Below are 17,553 nucleotides of genomic sequence, written 5' to 3' on the forward strand. Positions count from 1 at the left end.
GGGAACCACTCCGGGGCCAATTCTTTGTCCAAATATCCTATTTCTGTAGCAGGAGGGGCCTGTCCCAAGCCTCCCACCTTAAGAACAGCAAAACATAGGTTTCCCAGAATTGGCTCTTGAAAGGGGATTATTATATATACCTGTACAATTTAGGCAGTGCTATACAGAGAACCCCACTCTACAGATGAATAAATGAATATGTTTGCAAGTTTGGGTGATGCATCATTCTGACATGTTTATAACCCTGAGTTTTTGAGCCAGTTCATTTGCAGCTGATTTGGATACGCTGCATGATGTTACATTGCCTGATGTGGATTTATCCTTTGTGATCTCCCTGCCCTTACAACCTCAGTAGCTGAGTAATGAAGCACCCCAGACAGGTCCTAAATTTGCTAGCTCAGACACTAGATATACTGAGTAAGCAGACGGTACACCCAACTCAAAGTGGTTTAGATGTCATTTTATGATTAAAAACTGTGTAGTGAGCATAGTTCGTGCAACAGGCTACTCCCAGTAGGCATTTAGAAAACCATATCCTAAGGAGGGAAAGAGATAATGCATGTGGGTGGCCATTAGGCAGGAGTTCAGCTTTAGGTGGCCATGGAGAAAGTGGGAAGACAAGACTGGGAGGACTTGTGGCTCTTAGAAGTGATATCAGATAGTAAAAGAGGAGATAAATGATATGCACATAGTGCTAGGAGTCTCCTGAGCTTTCAAAACAAATTTGAATGTGAGTAGAAAGATTTGGGTAAGGTAGTGTAGTAATTCAGATCTTTCAAGGAGTAAGTGAGGAAGAGAGGTCTGCCACTGGATGGGATGCTGCTCAAGTTTCTCCACTGTGCTCCAACAGAGATCTTTCAGAGATAGACCTAGGTTTGTTTGCTAGAGAGGCAAACAGCAGAAAAGAAGGCAAAATAATTTTGTGAATATTATTTTTCCCTAGAGTGTAGTATTCTATATTATTTTGAATAGATTTTTAGTAATGAGTTTATGGAAAGAAGAGAAAAAGTCTCGTTCTGCATTTTTAATATAGCTGCCTTTACTACTGTTTTTCTGGTTGGATATGGAGAAGAATTAAGATTGGGAAACATGGTTCATCCACACCTTTCTCATTCTTGCATGGCACAGTTCCTGGTCATACAATGGGAAAATACAGCTGCTAGCACATGTGCCTGATGCAACCTCTTCTGCTCTGCTGTCTGCAACAAGGCATCAGCCTCATGCATGACTCCCCCTCTCCTAGGGCACAAGAGAAATGATAACAAAGAAGTGGCCATTGGTTAAGCAGTTTGAAAGCACTAAGGAAGATACCATCTGCTTCTCGTGTTCATACTGTCCACATACGTGGTGCATGGGTAACAGGCTATTTCCTTCCTGTAGCAATAGAATGCATGAGAGGACATGATTTTGTTACACTTTTCCAGTCATGCAGATACAGCTACATCTCCTAGGCTCTTTCTTGCATAGAATAAGTTGTTCAGCAGTTATCTAGCTCTTGTTTCCTGCAGAAGACTGTATTTTTCTTTACTGAACCCACAGAAACACTACTCTTTTGGGAGCTAAGGAGGAAACTCAATAAATAGTAATGAGTCACTATGTGTATTTATGTACATGCACTGATATGCATTTTTGTTCTCTTGCCATTTCTTCATGAAATGTTGCTTTATCTATAGTCATGGTTAGTACAAAGAATGAGTTCTCATAGTTTGTTACCTCTAAGGACACACCATTTACTAAACGTGAGTATGTCCCTAAGATCTGGAGAGGTTTGTCTCAATTTCTAGATCTCTAAACACAATCAATGACTGAGCATTCAACTCGAGACCTCCAGGTGTTCAACTTCTTCTGAAAGTTGGGGCTCATCTAGCTGTCCCTAAAACTGAATAATCTGAATCTCAAAGTTCTTTAAAAAGTGGATTTAGTCTTTCTTTTATCTGATTTCATAATGTTTTGCCTAAGTCTTATCTCACATAACTGTCCTTCAGGGTCCTCTCCACACTGAGTGCACCTCAGTGCAGTAATCATAAAAATGAAGAGTTTTATCATTGAAGATGCCGGAGGCTGCCCTGTATAAAACATCCTGATGGTCAGGCACTCATCCATAAATGTTCTACATTTCCTTTGTCCTGAGAACATTTAAACCTTCAGATCTCAGCTCCCCAAGACATAATAATCAGACTATTATCACCCTCCATCCTTCTAAGTTGAAGCTGGAGTTGTGATGAAGAATAAAATAAAATTTTCATGATGAGGGAGAGAAGTCAGATTGTGTAGCAGTTCACATAAGAAGCTCAGTAAATCAAAGAAAGAAACAATATTATTTAGGGAGTTTTTATATTGAAAATTCATTAGTATATGTAAAAATCATGCTACCATTAGTTACGTAATTCTCTCAGAGATGCTCTTTTAGAGCAGCAGAGATCCTGGCTGCTTTCATGCATTTTTTTCTCTTTCTTAATATGCATACTACAGAAATGTACTACTGAAATTATTACTAAATCATATACTGATGAATGAGCACAAAACTATTAATGGCACACAATTTGCAGTGCACATGTCCACTAGAGTATCTAGCAATGCATACAGGTCTTACGAGATACCCTATGTGCTTTGATTTTCTCTGTTAGATGATTGAAAAATATTCATTAAGAGATTTCTCTAATGAGCTGTGTTCAAGCATAAAATAGGCCACTCCTTTTATAATTTAAGTGTGGTTTTCAGAATATAAATATCCTCCAATTCCCTATAGGAACTGACTTCAAATAGGAATTTGGTCTTAACACAGATTTCAGGGTCTTCGAAGGGTCTTTGAAGTTTATAATTGGGTCCAAACTGAAATGTGATGCCATTCATTCAAGTACTGGAATTCAGAGAATCACACTGCTTATGGTTGATGGAAAAGAAACACTTTGTCTTTTGATACATATCCCAAAACTCCATTGGACATACACTTAGGCAGAAAGTTGAGGGAATCTTCATGTTAAGAAATCAGCCACTCCTGAGCCTGTTAATCCTGAAGCCATTCATACAATTACTTCAGCCTTGCTCTTTTTTCCATTAAGTTATTACAGAAAGACCTTTTTATGCTTTTATTTATTTTGTCTTCTCTTCTAGAACACTGAGAATGCTTAAGCAAAACAGTAAGCAGTTAGTAGTGATGCAGTTCAGGATACGGTTGGCTTTCTGGACTTGAGAGCACATTGCTGGTTCAGCTTGCCATTCGCTAGTACCCCCAGGTCCTTTCCAGCAGGGCTGTGCTCTATCCTTACATTCCCAAACTTGTTGAGATAGTGGGGGTTGCTGTGACTCAGATGCAAGAACTTGCACTCGGGTTTCTTTATTCTCAAAGTTCACGTGGGCTCACTTCTGGAGCCTGTCTGGGTCTCTCTGAATGTTGTCCTCTCCCTTGGGTGCATCAGCTGAAACACAAAGCTTGGTGTCATTTGCACACTTCCTAAGGGTGCACTCAATCCAACTGTCAGTGTCATTGATGAAAGCAACAGCCCTAGTACAGACTCCTGAGGGACATCACTTGTCACTGATCTCCATCTGGATATTGAGGCTTTGACCAACATTCTCTGAATGCAGTCATAGAATCATAGAATCATAGAATGGTTAGGGTTGGAAGGCACATTTCAGTTCATCTATTTCCAACTATTGACAGGTCCACCTTTTTCTAGACCAGGTTGCCCATCCAGCCTGGCCTTGAATACCTCCACAGAGGAGGCATTCACAACATCTCTGGGCAACCTGATCCAGTGTCTCACCAACATCACAGTAAAGAATTTCTTCCTAATATCTATTCTAAATTTACCCTCTTCTAGTTTGAAACCATTTCCCCTCATCCTGTCACTACACGTCTTTCTAAAATGTCCCTCTTCAGGGATTGCCCCAACCTAGGTGCTGGACTTGCACTCAGCCTTGTTGAACTTCAGGAGGTTGACATGGGCCCACCTCTCATGCCTATCCAGGTCCCTCTGAATGGCATCCCCCTCCTCTAGTATGTCAGCTGCACCACTCAGCTTAGTGCCACTTGCTGAGGGTGCACTTAATCCTGCTGTCTGTGTTATCTACAAAGATGTTAAAGAGTAACAGTACCAGCACCAATTACTGAGAAACACTACTCGTTACTGGTCTCCACTTGGACACTGAGTATTTGACCACAGCTCTCTGAGTGTGACTGTCCAGATAATTCCTAATCCAGCAAGTGATCCATCCATCAAATCCCCTTTTCTCCAGTTTGGCAACCACAATGACATGTGGGACAGCATCAAACACTTTGCACAAGTCCAGGTAGATGATGTCAGTTGTTCTTCCTTCATCCACTGATGCTGTAACTCCATCATAAAAGTCCACCAAGTTGGTCAGGCACAATTTGACCTTGAATCTCACAACCAGTTCCTTGTCCATCAAACAGTTTACCCATCAAATCCATATCTTTCAATTTTGGAGAGGTTCAATCAGAATAATAAGGGTTCATCCTAATAATAACAGTTCCATCAGAAATAGACTGTAAATTTTAGAATGAATGGAAGGTAGATCCATGTTTCACTGCAGCTACTGAGCCATCAAACAGAGCTAAAGAAAGTCTGGTTTCAGAACAAGAACAGCTCTGAAGGGACAGAAGTGCTCTCACCATTGGATAATAGTTATATTTCCTTGCACTTATTCTTCTTTTGGCTACATGACTGCTGGCATCCCAGTATACATTCACATCCTCCTGAAAAATGAGAGGTAGAAGTTCAAAAGTCTCTTCAGCTCAGTAGTCAGAGTAAGATTCTTTCCTTCTTAGGCAAGCAGTCAAGATGGTAGGATTCACTGTGAAAAAGAAAGCTGATGACACTAACTTGACATCTGCCATGATCTTAGGTAGCCCTCCAGATGGTGTATGAGAAAGAAAGGAAGAAAGAAAAATAAATCAAGTTATTTATGTAAGACGTCAAGATGATAGGAATCTAATATCTGCAACTTTCTTTTTGCTATTTCTTAGGCAAAAGACTCGGGACATTCCCGAGATGAAGTATGAGGATAATGTCACATCATAATTCAGTCATTTGTTTCTTTCTTGGAAAGTCATCTTTGATGATATCTGTTTTGAATGGTACAAAATCAAAATCCCATTAGTTATAGAGTCAAAGCCAAATTAATTTGATTTCCTAACTGAATTTATGTAATTGTTCTCTAATGTCATCAGTGCAGTTGGAATACATTTTCAATTAATTTTCAGTGTGGAACAATTCCAAGGTGGGGAGTGAACAGCAATTTCTTCTCTGGTAAGTCACACTTTCTTTTTCATTGTCCCAGTTTTATTGTAAAGGTTCAAAGACACAGTTTTCAATTCCTGTGAACTGGCAGTCTATTCACTGAAACACATGAACAAGTCAGGTAATTAGGGTAACCCTGACAGCCATAAATCACACGTGCCTTCAAAGCTGAAATCAGTATGAAAGCTTATTCTTGGACCAGAATTTGAAGAGACAAAACAGCCATTTTCAACATGATAGCCAGCTCATTTCTTTTTGAAGGCACTTTTGATGACTGTCTTCTATTTTTCTCACATCACTGAAAACAAGCATGACTTCAGTGCCCATACCTTAGTCAAACTGACAGCTTTACAACTTGGCTAGTCTACAGCCATTTCCAAGATAACCAGTAATTTTTAAGATATAGTTTGCTGCAATAAATATCACAGTGACTGAACATCAGCTTGTTCTCTAATTCTCATCACTCTGCCAGGCTTTCCAGTTGCTGCTCACAGTCCTACGTGAGTTACCAACTACTGCCACTCATTGTGGGAAATTCACTGTGCATTCAGAACTTCTTCAGTCATCATTCATTCTGGCACAGCTTTAAGCGTTGAGAATATTCTGTGAATAATCCATTTGGATCAAAGTCATTCCTGTGTAAGGAGCTGAAAAATACTTGTTAAATGGGTACTTCTAATTGCAGAGACCTGAAGATTTTATGAGTTTTTCCAGTGATTCAGAAACCATGCTGCAAATACATTTTCAATAAAGAAACAGTGGCAAAGTATTTGACAACTTTATTTTGTAAACTATATTTTAAATGTTAGACAGACAGCCATAACTGTGCAGTATGACTGGCCAAACATGCCAAAAATAATGTAGTAGCCCCTTTTTTCTCTCTACGCTTCTCTCTGCACATGAGGACCCCTCTTAATTGTTATGCTTCTGATGAAGACGTGAAGTCAAGTCACTACTATTCCGTCAAAGGAAAGAAGCACATGCAATGCCAAGGTTCAGACAGCAGCTCATATCTTTAAAAATGTTATGTATATGCCATTGAAACAATTGCTTGGAGCTAAAATAAAACAGTAGGTGAACCGAACTTCTCCCAGTTCTCTATACTTGTAAAATGACATCCCTCTGTACTGTCTGAACATGGCTTACATATTTTACTACATTGAGCTTAAGAATCTCATTTATTCTGTGAGGTTTCCCAGTCTGAGTAATTTTACTACGGGCAACGTTTCAATGTCTATGGCACTTTCACATATTTTTTCACTCTTCTTACAACTCAGAGCTGATTTACATGACAAGTGGGATAGGGTTGCTCACCTTAGAGGTATGTAAAGGCCAGTGTTAAAACAGGGCATAGAAGCTTTCGGTCTTGTAGAGGCATGGAGGTCTGTTAATGATGGTCTAGTTGGCAAAGATCTGCCTTTGACAAATCCAGAAAGAGCGAGGCTTGCCAGGTTGAATCTGAATGGAGGATTAAGACTAGAGGAGAGGACAGATAGTTTGACCCAGACATATATGAGAGAGGAGTGAGGAGCTGGCTTTGTAAAGACACTCCTCAATAAGACACTCCTCAAGGAGGGAATAGAGCCCATGGAAAAACATGCAAAATGTTGTTTGGTGATCAGGCAACTTGAAGTCCTGAAGATACTTTGTCTCTCACCAGCTACAGGGCTATTACCACACTGCTGGGCAAAAAATGCACAGGTGCTGGTGCCGGAGTGGGTCTCCAGCTGCATCCAACCCATGCTTTATTAATTGCATCTCACCAACCAGTGTCCATGTCTGATTCTCCATGCAGACTAGACAGGATTCATTATGTCCTCCTTGCTGTTAAGTAATGAAATTCTTCTCTAAGCCTGGTATTGTGGAGGGAGTATATGTACTGCAGCTTGGTGTTGTGTGGATGCTCTGTGATCTGGAAAATGCATTTTGCTTCTCAGATAAGTTCTGGCATGCTCCAGAGTACACACAAACAGTCTCTCAAAAACTGAAAGGCTTTTGGAATACCACTTCAAACAAGCTTATCAAACAAATACCTGTGGTAGATACCTCTCTGGGCAAAAAGATGCAGCACAGGGAATGAAAGCAATGACCAGTTTCTGCATTCCCAAGCATTTTACCAACTTGGAGGCAGTAGTGTTTTAGAAACTGCTAAGTTGCAAGTAAGTGAAGGAAGTATTACTCTCCACATTTATAGATGAAGAAACTGAAGTTAGGACTGACCAGAAGATCCCAAGTGTAGCTAGGAATATAAAATATGCCTGGAGTAGTTGAGATGAGAAATACAAAGCAAGTTCACTAGAGAGCTTGATGTACACATGTGTATATGTATGTGTATGTGTGTGTGTGTGTGTATAAAAAAGCACATATCTCCTGCCAGACAAATGCCTTCACCTGAAGAATGTTTTCTCTATTCTCCTGTTTGTCATGCATAGTGTTTTGAACCTGAGGAATCATAGTTGAACTCACAACTCAATCACAACATAGCTGGTCTTGTAGAGGACATCTACTGACTTTCTTAAGTAATTGGTCGCAAATATTTCTACTTTTCTAATGTGCAGAAACCAAGAGAACTGGGAGATTCACCTTTATCTAGCTTTGTAGTTCTCTAACATTCTTTGTGAGATTCTCCCTGAATAGTCTACTAGCCCAACTGTTTTAAAAAATAATGTTACATAATAAATCTATTTCATTTGCAGCTTCCTGAACACCTCTGTAGCAAAGCAGAATATAAAATCTGTACCTTAACTCATTAGAATTTCCCATGGCAGTTCAGCTCTAAAAAACCTTTCTTCAGAGGCTAGCACAATATGTTAAGTGTCCAAAGAGTTTAACGCTGTTGCCTTTGGTTACCACATAACATAGTACCAAAACAAGAAAAAGATATAGAACCAGAAATGCTGCACAGAAATGTACTAATTAGATCATCGCTTATTCAAGGGAAGAGATCTTTCATCTCCAAGAATTCAGGCAATTAGGTAAGGTCCCTCACAGCACACCACAGGGGCAGTCAGCTGATACTAATGAGTTTTATGCTGCAGTTGAGTAAACAAGCGGTCATCACAGTCTCATTAAAGTTCTTCTGTTTCCATGTTTTCTCCACAGATGCTGAGCTCTATGGTCTGGTAATGTATATAAAGGCCTTCTCACTACTTTGTGTTTGCACGTACTGCTTCTGCTTGTTCCTTCTGCACTGCGACCACTATTCCATCTGCACTGTGGGACTGATGATGGCTCTGCTGATTCATCTCTCACCCCTTTGGCATCAGTCTTTCCACATCTTACTACAGCCTCCATCGAATATGTAAACCTGCTTACAGACCTGCCTCCATTTTGAGCTCATTTGACAGGTGATAAAACTTTCAATTACACAGAATAACTTCCAGTTTTGGTCAACCATGACCTTAGCCAGGAGAGCAGCAGTCACAGTTGGATGAGTTTGAGGGTATCTTATAATGACCACTTAAAACAAGGCAGCAAGTTTTTAAGTTATGCTGGAAGGAAATCTACTTCAGTCTATTCCAAATATTTCCACATCATTTCTTCATAACTCTTGAAACTGTTGATTTTGTTTTCTTCACGGAACAATATTTAGTGCTTTTACTTCAGAATAGAAGTATCTGCACACAAGAAATAACTGAAGTGCGAAAGTAATTCATTTTAGCAATTTGAATTCATAGAGAGTAAAGGCTGGCTTTAAAAACAGTTACACAAAGAAATTTGTGGACTTGGCCAGTCTGTATTCCAATGTAACTTTATACCCAATTAAATGACAACAGATGGGTGATGTGAGAAGCTGTGGGAGGACAGCATCTGATGGTCAGAGGAATATGAGCAGAACTAGAAACTGATGGAATCAGCCATTTCTGCTGAAATCTAAGTGCTTATCAAATTGGATCAATAGCATTTGTTTTTTATTACATCTAGATGCTACTTTATGTACTTCAAGTTTTATTTATATTATTTCAGCATAGCTTTTTTTATGTTAACAGAAATTTTAAAAATGTCTGCAAAAAAATAAAGGTGGAATTCAGCTGCTTAAACAGAGGTACCTGTTGCCATTTGAGATGAACTGAATGCCAGCTGCTGCTCCAGAAAATAGGTCTCTAATAGGTCCCCATCACAATATAGTAGATGGATATAGATGTAGATACAAATACACACATTAAATATTTCTGTTTAGTCAACTAAATATAAGCACCAATGATTTTTGGTAACTGGGTTTAGGTTAACATCTTTAGATTTCTCTCATGATCAAAAGAAAATTTCCTGGTTTTGTGATCCTTGTACTTATCCTATAACATGTTTCTTAAAAGATATTTGTCCCACTCAGTTATATGAAACAAGCTTTTTCTTGTCACACTCTTTTCAAACCTTTTCTTTCTTGAAGTAACCTAACCCTTTTCAAACTGAAGCCTGCCAGACCACAGAATTTCTTGTTGCTGAGTGAATTGTGGGGTTTCACTGAGCAGGCACAAAGAACTTCATAACACCCAAGACATAATATATGCCTTATATAAGCATGTTTAAGCAGAAAAACCTGTCTCATCTCTGTGCATGAACATATTTCACAATAACCTCAGGAAAACTTGAAACAGTAAGGGAAAAAATGCTACTTGTTTTAATGCCTTGTGAAATGGTAATTCGATACAAAATTCAGAGGAAGGTGAAGAGTGCAGCAGCTCACGAATACATTCAAAATAGACTGAGACGCTGAAATTTAAAGCAAAATAAGGTTTTGGTTTATGTGCATTTTTCATGAAACTCAGGGCTCATGCAGTAGAGCAAAATACCAGAATATAGGGTGAAGCTCTTTGATACATTTCAGCTTTACTAGAAGCTTCTTAAAGAACTGGACAAATCACCCAAGGACTTGACCCACAAAAGGAGCCTTTACTGAAAAGACTGCTTCTATTAGCTTCAGGTATCAATATGCTGTGTCTAAATGAAACATGGGGCAAATTCACACAGTGGCTCTGCAGTGGTTGTTCCCATCTGCCTCACTCTCATGAGACAGATTATTAGTTAAAATGCACCTGTATCTGACTGACAAGCAAAACTTTATCTACAGAACTAGGCTAGTTGATTTCTGGGCAAGGGAGTGCCTAGCAGGCAGACAGCAAGAAACAGGATCTTTCTCAGTCAAAAAAGCCAACAGTGATTACAGAGGATGTGTAACTGCATGTAGAGAATGAGAATGATGACTGAAAGACTTTTCTACTTCATTTCCCTCAGCTCATCAACACTGGCAGCCTGTCTCCATGGCAGGAAGAATTGTACTCAGTCCTACACTCATGAAATAAGGCTCATCTTTGCTGGTTCTAGTGGAGGTTACACAGCAACGTCAAAGACAGCATCGAGCCTGGTCTTGTTTATGTGGCTAGTTTTCTCCAGAGACTGAGACCGCCAATTAATTTTGCCCAGATAATCAAAAAGCTGTTGAGGTAAGGATTTGTTTTTTCCTGCTGAGCTGAGCTACTTCAAGGAGCATTGACCTGGAGGGGAATTAGCCCTGTAGCTTTATCCATCCTTGAAGAAATGATCTGTGTAGAAGATCCTTTTGGGAATTGGTATTCAGTTTTTGAAAATGATCAAAGATTGGATTTGTTTCTCTCACTGTGAGTAATATCACTGAGGAATTTGATCCAAAGACTAATGGAGAATATATTCTCTGAGATGAATACAACTTATTCTTTTGTTATTTAACTTAAACAGATTTTTAGCTTTATTTTTCTTCTTGGTTATTTCCTCTTTATTTTTTTCTTACAGATTTAAAATCCAAGAGATTTAAGATGGGATTTCTGGTCAACATGATGTTCATGAGAGGGAAAGTTAATATAGTGTATTTAGCTTAGCTAGTACATGAATGAATGTCTTTGTCTTCCAGTTGTTTTTTCTTCATGGTTTACAGATGAACTCTTTCTTTTGTTGACAACATCATTGAGTTCCAGAAATTTTTATGTTCTGTTTATGAGGCACATTCTTTTATTACATCCAATGACAGCCCAAGCACCAAAAAATAAAATCCAGCACTACTTCATACATATAGGGAATGCAACAGAGGGCTATCCTACTAGACACTGAGAATACTGGATAGTGTTACAGTGGCTAGAAACTTATCTATCGATTACAGTAAACGTATTCCAGAAGGTCACTCAGATTCTTCAGTTGTAGTAAAGGAAAATACAGATACTTATCTGATTACAGCTATGATACTATTACAGTTAGGTATTTTTCTTAAGTGCCCACAGTTCTTGTACACAATGAATAGTGCTTTATAACGCAGTGTGGACTCAAATATAACACTGTTGTTTGTCATCAAAGGAGATAAACAACAAAAATTAAGACTACCATTTGACAGTTAATATTCAGACTATAACATCCTTTAAAATGCAGTTATCACTTCACATTTCCTAGCATGTTTACAAGCTAAAATTGTTTCTAATTTGTTATAATATTCTGAAAGATTCTCCTTTCTGATCGAACCCTTCTGTGTTTTTTATTTAGAGAAATAATGTAAGATCTGTCTTTCATGCAACCCGCTTTCCTTATGATACTTACATTTTCTTGTTCATTCCCTTCTCTTTTCTGACCTCAGCTAAAGTGAGTATAAGCACTGTGACCTACAGTTATGTTCTACAGCAAATCTTTGTGCAGCAATACTGTAAATATGTGCACTGACCTTTAAAGAGCACGCACAATGAATTCTAAATGTACCTGTGATGTTCTGTAAGCTATAAAAGAAGAATGCTTCTACAAATAATTGTGTGGAATAATGGGTGTATTTCTGCTAAGGCAACACCTCTAGCTCCATATACTGGTACAGTTCTTGAGCTGAAAAAGTGTTTTTATAGAAAAGACAATATTTTTATATTTCAGTGTTGGAACTATACCTCTCTGGGTAAATATCAATTTATCTTACTGATAAATAAAATGGAATGGGTACCATTTTTTGGGCCTGAGGAGAATTTGCACAGCAGAAATCATACACACAGATATTATATTTCTGTTACCCATTTATGAAAGACAATGGCCCTCTCTATGTTGCTTAATGCAAATAGCTACTGGCCTGACGTATCCATTGGCCGAGTCTCTTTGCTGTCTCAGATCAAATCCATTCTGAAGTCAGTGTGTCAGTAGTATGGAGTGGTCCATTCTATGCATCATATTGATCTAATATGGTATACTAGCCAGCTTACATGATTTCTGACACTTTTGCTACTGGCATATTGATCTTCAGTTGGTCATTCAGCCTTTCTGCCTTGCAGTAGTAGTTTGACCCTCTGTCCAATTTTACATCAAGCATCACTTTTATAATAACTTCATATAGTTTCTTAAGGCATAGAAGTTCCAGAGGAGTGCAAATTTAGTGTCATTAGTACATTTTTTATTTATATATTTTCATATACCTTTTGAGAAAGCAGATTTCTTTAGAAATACCTGTTTTCAGTTATCTAATGTCTCTAAAGAGAATGTAGAACTTCCAGGATGGATGTGATGCTTCTTTCACCAGTGTTTCTTCAAGTCTTGGATAATATAAAAAAAAAATAATATATGTTTATAAATGTTTTCCCTGATTCAACCATCATATCTGACATAGCCTGCACGTTTTCTGGAGCAAGGGTTCAGGGCCCAAATCTGTTTTTAATTATCTCCTCACTCCAACTCAAACTTGAGTAAATCCTGTGTTATACTAAATGCATGGCATCGAAGGACTTTGGAGTCATTCTCCTTGCCCTTTTTTTAATCTTCTATCAACAGTCAAATCCAATTATTAATGATGTTAAAGTTAACTAATTATCAGTATGCAGTAAGTAATGGCATTTTAATGCGGTGCTAAAGTGTCTTGAAACAAATGGCTCTTGATTGTTAGCATGATATAGTTATCTCCTGATGCAATGTGATTTTTATAAGAGGTAATGAAAAACATTTTCAATAAAGCATAACAGTTGCTGCCCCTAAAACTAATGGATAAAACAACATAGAGATATCTCTTGGGAAAAGGTGGAGAACAAAAGCATTATCTTCCCAAAACTCTAAATCATAGAATCAGAGAATGACCCAGGTTGGAAGGGACATCAAGGATCATGAATCTCCAACCCCCCTGCTACAGACAGGGCTACCAACCTCCCCTGACATCTATCCTAAATCTTCCCTCCCTCAACTTAAAACTGTTTCCCCTTGTCCTGCTGTTATCTACCCTTTTAAAGAGTTTACTCCCCTCCTGTATATAGGCTCCCTTTAGATACTGAAAGGCTGCAATTAAATCATCCTGCAGCCTTCTTTTCTCCAGGCTGAACAAGCCCAGCTCCCTCAGTTTTCCCCATCTTTGCAGGGGAGGTGCTCCAACCTCCTGACCATCTTTGTGGCTCTCCTCTGTACCCTCTCCAACAGTTCTGTCTTTCTTGTACTGGGGGCTCCAGAGCTGGATACAGCACTCCAGATGGGGCCTCACAAGAGAGAGTAAAGAGGGACAATCACCTCCCTGTCCCTGCTGGCCACCCCTCTCTTGATGGAGCCCAGGATACCATTTGCTTTTTGAGCTGCAAGAGCACACTGCTGGCTCATGTTAAGTTTTTCATCCATCAGGACCCCCAGGTCCTTCTCTGCAAGGCTGCTCTCAAGGACTGCTCCTTCCAGTCTGTATAGATGCCTGGGATTCCTCCGGCCCAAGTGCAAAACTTTGCACTTTGCCATGTAGAACCTCATTAGGTTCAACCGGTCCCACCTTTCAAGTCTGTTGAGATCCCTCTGAATGGCATCCCTTTCTTTCACTGTTTCGACTGCACCACTCAGCTTGGTGTCATCAGCAAACTTGCTGAGGGTGCACTCAATTCTGTCGTCAATGTCACTGATAAAGATTTTAAAGAGCACTGGTCTCAAGACAGACCCCTGGGGGACACTGCTCGTTACCAGCCTCCTCCTGGACATTAATCACCACCCTCAGTCTGCAGCCTTCCAACCAATTTCTTATCCATCAAGTGTTCCATCCATCAAATCCACATCCCTCCAATTTGGAGATAAGGATGTGGTGGGGGACTATGTCAAAGGCCTTACTCAAGTCCAGGTAAATGACATTGGTCACCTTCCCCTTGTCCATCAATGCCATCATTCCATCATAGAAGGCCACCAGATTGGTTAAGCATGACCTTGCCCTGGTGAAGCCATTCTGGCTTCTTGGATCACGTGCTCATTCCTCATGTGATCAAGCATGTCATCCAGGAGGATCTGTTCCATGAGCTTCCCAGGTACAGAGGTGAGACTCAACAGCCTGTAGATCCCAGAGTCCTCTTTGCTCTCTTTCTTGTAAACAGTAGTGATATGACCATTCCTCCAGTCATTCGGGACCTCATCTGACAGCCACAGCATTTCAGATATGATGGAGAATGGCTCAGCAACCACCTCAGCCAGCTCCTTCAGAACCCTGGGATGCATGCCATCTGGCCCCAGAGACTTATGCGTTCAGTCTCATGAGGCAGTCTTGGACTTGCTCTGCCCTTATAGTGGGGGTGGGGGGATTTACCGCCCTGGTCCCCACGTGGAGGTTTAGGGATGCAGGGCTCAGGGACATGAGAAATACTAGAATTCTGGTCGCCAGTGAAGACCAAGGCAAAGAACTCTTTCAGTACCTCAGCTTTCTCTTCATCCATTGAAGCCAGTTCTCCTTTTACATTTACCAAAGGAGGTACACTCATTTTGGCCTTTCTCTTCTGGACAATGTACCTGTAGAATGTCTTCGTATTGTTTTTCACATCCCTCACCAAGTTCTGCCTGTGCCTTGGCTTTCCTAATCCCATGACTTCAAGTCCAGACGACATCTCTGCATTCTTCCCAGGTGACATGCCCTTGTTTCCAGAGCTTGTATGCACCCTCAATGTGCCCAGCAGGTCTTTGATGAGCCATGCCGGTTTCCTGCCTCCTCTGCCCGCTTTCTTATTTAGAGGGATGGAGACCTCTTATGCTCTCAGAAAGGCATCCTTGAAGAGTAGCCAGATCTCCTCAACATCCTTGTCTTTAAGGACAGCATCCCAGGGGATCTTGGCCTACAGTCCATTAAACAGCTTAAAGTTTGCTCTTCCAAAATTCAGGGTTCTGACCCCACTCTTTGCCAGGTCCATATTCCTCAAGATCACAAAATCATCCAGGACATGGTCACTGCAGCCCAGGCTGCCTTCAACCTTAACACCTTTATTGATCTCCTCTGCATTGGTGAGCAGCAGGTCCAGCAACGCTTCACCTATGGTTGTCTGTCCAATACCTGGACTAGAAAGTCATCATCAATGGATTCCAGAAGCCTTCTGGACCTCTTGCTGCTCGCTGTCTGGTCTTTCCAACAGATATCCAGATGGTTGAAGTCCTCCATCACAACAAGAGACTGTGAGCATGATGTCTCCTGCATCCGAAGCAAGAAAGCCTTGTCAATTGTCTCCCCTTAATCAGGTGGCCTGTAGTATACACCTATCACCAGCTGGCCTTTTCTAGTCTCATCCCTAATTCTAATCCACAGGCTCTCAACTTGTTCCTGACTGTTTCTAAAAGGGAGCTCCTCACAGTCTACCCACTGTCTGACATAGAGGGCAACTCCCCCACCCTTCCTACCTCACCTATCTCTTCTAAAGAGCTGATGCCCCTCAATGGTGGTATTCCAGTTATGGAAATCATCCCACTGTGTTTTTGTGATAGCAACAACGTCATAACCTTTGAAGTGCATCATAGTTTCCAAATCGTCCTGCTTATTTCCCAGACTGCGTGCATTGATATAAAGGCACTTCAGCTGGGTTTTCCATCTCACCACCTTCGCAGGAGATCTAGGATCCCATAGAACAGCAGCATCCCCAGCATCCCCCTGCCCTAGTCTATCCCTTTGTTCTCCACCATCTTTACCCATCAAGTACCAACTTCTAAACCATTTATTTATGAGGTGGGTTTTTTGGATCTTTTCATTATCCTTCCCTGCCACATAAGGTATAGAAGAAAAAAACACCTGCGTGCCTGCTCCATCAACTTCCCGCCCTAATCCCCTTAAGTCTTTCTTGATAGTCCTCAGGCTTTTCTCAGCAACTTTGTCATTGCCAGCCTGAATTATCAGTAAAATGGATGCCTGATTCTGAACTTTTTACATCAACATCAACAACCTTAAACAGCTTTTTTTTTTCTTGTTTCTCTTCAGATTACCATTTTGTCTAAGTGGTGTTGGTTTGATGTTGATTTCATTAGATCAGGATTTAGACCTTCCTGCCTAGAGTACTTGGGATCCCTAAACAATAGCAAACTCTATCAACATATTTTCACACTTCAGTGTGATCTGGTACCATCATACAGAATTATAGACTGGAAATGATCCCTCTGAGATAACTTATAAACTTTCTACTTTTTGAAGAAATGTAAGTCATATGTGTTCTTCAACTTTCTTGGTATGAAAAGAATGCAGCATTTTCTGCTTCCTGATTCCTGACTCCTACTCAGGGTTTATTCCTGAGCACACCACAATAAATGAAACTAAGAGGGTACAAGACTTTATGGGGTTTCCAAAGCATTATTATAATTTGTGTATCATAAATGTACACAGATATAGAAAAAAATAAAAATAAAAACACACCTGTCAGAATTTCCCCACCTCAGTTGCCTTCTCATCAACATTCATGAGATATACTTTCGAGTCATCTGAGAATTGTTGGCTCTATCTCCATCCTGAACATGAAAGCTCTCTTCTCATGACCTCTCCTCCTCTCACTTATGACCTCTCTCCCTCTCCCAGATAAGTAATTCTCTTTCTTCTCGGCTTGTCTTATCTCTTACGGCTAACTACACAAGTCTGGAACTTAGTGATATGATATCAACATTTGTTACAGAAAATTTGCTAGTTGCTAATGCACCTGAAATATATCTGGCTGCATTATTAGAGAGGTTAAAAGAAGCACATTATGGACCACTTCAGTGGATGCTCCAAAACTTGAAAGAAGGAGATGTGCATAGTTCAAGTTGCTTGAGGATGGTTTTCAGTATAATTGCAGATATAATTTTGTGTTATGTGAATATGTGTCCTTTCCCTGCTGCCCAACTTTCCTGTCAATGTTAGCTTTCCTCTTGCTCACAGATTTCCAACTATGGTAGTTTTCAAGCTGTTCTGCCCTTGGAGAAATACAGCAACTTGATCTGATGGAGAACAAGTGGAGGAATTTTTTTTTTCTCTTGGTTTTGTGTACCACAAGAGAAAGAACGTTCTTGGACCTACATTACCAACTCTTTGAATTCATTCAAATATACAAGAAAGAACAGAACCCCATGTTGA

This window comes from Cyrtonyx montezumae, unplaced genomic scaffold (assembly GCF_038088225.1).
Source record: "Cyrtonyx montezumae isolate F1298 unplaced genomic scaffold, pur_monq_1.0 scaffold_3, whole genome shotgun sequence".
NCBI classification, from domain to species: domain Eukaryota; kingdom Metazoa; phylum Chordata; class Aves; order Galliformes; family Odontophoridae; genus Cyrtonyx; species Cyrtonyx montezumae.